The sequence below is a fragment of the Dermacentor variabilis genome, chromosome 4 (genome assembly GCF_050947875.1).
Source record: "Dermacentor variabilis isolate Ectoservices chromosome 4, ASM5094787v1, whole genome shotgun sequence".
NCBI lineage: Eukaryota > Metazoa > Arthropoda > Arachnida > Ixodida > Ixodidae > Dermacentor > Dermacentor variabilis.
This window is the reverse complement of record NC_134571.1, coordinates 178,262,928-178,266,511: the sequence shown is the minus strand read 5'-3', so window position 1 is coordinate 178,266,511 and position 3,584 is coordinate 178,262,928.

Genomic DNA, 3,584 nt, shown 5'->3' with positions numbered 1-3,584 from the left:
GCTTCTTATACTTCTTCTCATGAGACAACCTTAAGCTTGAGAAGAAAAAGGGCATGGCAGGCATAAAACGTCCATATGGGCTTATTTGGGCTTGCAATGTAGTGCTTCTGAAAGGCTGATGCTGAGAATTTCTTTTTCAAAAGATGGGTAAGATATTAGACGAAATATAAACAAGAGCTTGGTGGCGCCACCCACCGCCCCGTTTCAAAGGGGACGCTCATAGCATCCATCCATCCATTTCTCTCGTTAAGCCTCGACGCGTTCTCAACGAGAAGCGATCTTGCAAAGTCCATAAAGCTATCCTTAGTACTCGCTCTTCGAAGTGGTGTGAGACTAAGCAGCAGTCCTTTACGCAGCGATTTGCTACAAACGAAGTGAATGCTAAAAAAGCAACGCCAAATTCAGGTCGAAGCGGGCGATCGGGACAGCCACCATGTTTTACGTAAACTGCGTAAACCATGCAATGGCGGTAACGTTAAATCTGAAAGATAGCATGCGTATGCTAAACGCTGTGGGCCACTTAGCATTCTGCGCGTGGGCATTTCGAATGCGCTATATCGCTAAGCCCGCTATTACACTAAACACGCTAAACTAAAACTCTATTTTCACTTTAGTGCGGTATTGCGTGATTCAGCAGCAAACGGGTCCGCGTTTTGGCTTGCATTGTTCCTGGCGCTGCACGAACTTCGCTTCCTTCACACAGTAAGTAGCAAGTGCGCCTCCAGCTGCATTTACTTCGGCGAGTCCACTGCCCAGTCTCCAGGAATCTCAGAAGTCTCCGAGAGTGATCGCTCGAGAATACCGCCCCTATAAAACGACGCATTCAACTTGTGTAGTTTCAGTCCATGATTCGATTAGCGCTGGTTTGCATTGCTCTCAATGACAGTCGTGCCATAATCCAGCGTGGCATGAAAGAGTGAGGCATTCCAGAAGCAACACACGCAGCTCATTTGTTCCAGGCGAACTACAGCAACTAGGGTCTAATACTTGGTCGCATCATATCATCGGAAATAGTCACGCAGCTTCGCCCTCTGACACTCTAACCAATGCGCAGCGACCTGCTACCAAGAAATGAAGTTGCACAAAATCGCAGCAGTTTTTTATAAAGGGTCATGGAGAACAGGACTGCATCAAAAGTTACGATCTTTATAATTGCGCTAGTCTGATTTCCAGTATTTTCTACAAATCCACTGACGTTGCGAAGGGTTGGTGTGTTGTAGCTGTTCTTTATGGTCGGCAGTGCAGATGTAGCTGCACACTTTGTCACCTCTGCATCCAGAAAAATGGAACCACATACACGACAGGGCTCTTAGGTTTCATATACATGACTAGACGGAGTGCTGATTTAGTCCGAGAACGACCGTGAAGCGGTTCGGCTGCAGCAACTGACGCCGGTGGCACCTCAACTACGGTGCGATTATGTGTGGCGTGATTCGGCGACACTGAGCTACGTCATGCTCATCCATCGGCTGGATCGGTAATCGATGCTGTCGTGAGAATCCCACTGTAGTGAAAAAACTTCGTTGCCGTTGACAACATGGCAACGCGAACATCGAAGCAGTGTGCGAGCGGGAGCGGCGGCGAGCACGAATTGTAGCAGACGACGCGCCGGGCCCCTCATACAGTGAATGTTGCTGCGTCCGCGCAGCAACATTTACGAGGCGTCGGTGGTAGAGCTCCGCAGGGCGCTGCCATGGGCTCCCGTGTTCCCGCTAGCAGTGGCCGCACCTGTACTCACCACATCCACGGGGTGGGCTTGCGAAGTTTCGTGACGCGGAATGACTGACAGGCGAAATAGGTGTGGCCCGAAAACATTTTAACGAAACGTGGAAGGCTAAGGGTGACAAGAGCGTAGAATCGAAAAGCTTTTATTTCGTTCTGCATAATCGTGCGTAATCCGTGTGTAGATGTCCTCTCGACATGAGGAGTTTTCACAGTTTTCATGACATCTCGTGACAGAGAGATGCAGTAGGCGTGGCTCAAAATTGTTGCACCCACCCAGCGCGGAGGGCTAGCGAAGACAATGGAAGAGAAACAGATTCGAATAGCTTTACGTTATAGCGCCCCATGTCTCGTTTCTCGTGCATTTTTCACCTGTACCTTCTTTTCCTTTCTTTTTCAACACACAGTTCTCCTTTGTATTATATATCCTGATTTCAAAGTCAATGGTCGACTTGTCTTTAACAGGTCTAGAGATTTTGATTTAGTTTGCAGCCGCATTGCTAAAATTTAGATCACCCTTCTCTGTTTGGGACAAGGCTGAGTACCTGGAGGTGATAGCATGATATGGTGTTTAGCGCCCCAAAACAACACAGACTATGACTGCGGCCGTGGTGGGATGCACTGGAATAACTTTAACTTCCATGTTCTACGCGCGTTCAGAGCTCGGTATTTTGTATAATAGGGTTTTAATGCACCACTCACGTTACAAGACGGCCAGCAATCACGTAGGAGTAGAATCCGCGATTTCGTTCTCTGAAGTGCGACGTTACAGCTACCGAACCGCGGAAGCGCTTACGTGCGAATGTGTCTGTTTAATGACAGAATCGTGAAACGCTAACATAACACGCCTGAAGGAAGGGAAACATGGGTCCGAGAGTATAAGTGCAAGCACAGCCAAATAAATATAGTGTAAGCGAGAGATAACCTACGCCTCAGGCTTTCTACAACCCTCGTCGTTCAAGCAAACTCCTTCGTTGGGGGTTCGCATCGCACGCATAAAGCGAAGACGTGGGATCGTTCCTCACCGGCGGCAAGTTGTTTTTTCATCCACTTTCATTGTCATTGATTTATAATTTCTTTAATTCAATTAAGTACAAGTACTTTCCCCTTTGATTTTATTGGTCTTTTTGTTTATTGGCTTCTCACGATATGAATAATAAAAATCGCGCCCCTCGGCTAACCCCCTCTGTTCTCGTCCTTCGTTGGTGTAACGCTACACGCGACAATATGATTTGTTGAACCTGTCACGGAATCTTTAGGTACGATCTTCGTCAAAAGCTTATGCGGCATGACATCTGCGAAAAGGCTGATTTTATGCGAATTCTAAGCAGGCAGTCTAGAATATAGAATTTCAGCTTGTAGTAGTGCACGCGAACAAGACTATATATTCGGAGGCGTCATGCCTGAACTAAGTAGGAACTGAGGGAGATGGAGTCGCAGTCATGGAATTCCTAGTTGTCACGGCATCCACTGGAGTCATCCATGGAAAGCGCGCTAGGCCATTGGGTTTGTAGGGCCAATGACCACACATTTAAGTCACGTTCTGAAACGTTCCCTTGTCAATAAAGGCCAGAGTTATGCTCAAAACAATCCTAGATACGTCCGGCATAGCTTGGAGTGACTCCATTGGCCGAGACTTTCAGGTCGAAGTCACACTCAGCTAAAGCATAAGCGGCCACTGAGGTTTAACACGCAGCTCAAGCCTAGATACATTTTGGCGACGACTGGAAGAACTGCACATTATCTGCACACAGAATCTTTATATCTAGAAAGACACTCCATAACATGTCGCTGGCCCTTTGAAAGCCAAGGTAGTCGCATCTTTCTTTTTTCTAGAGTGGCGATTTACAAGTGCCCAAGAG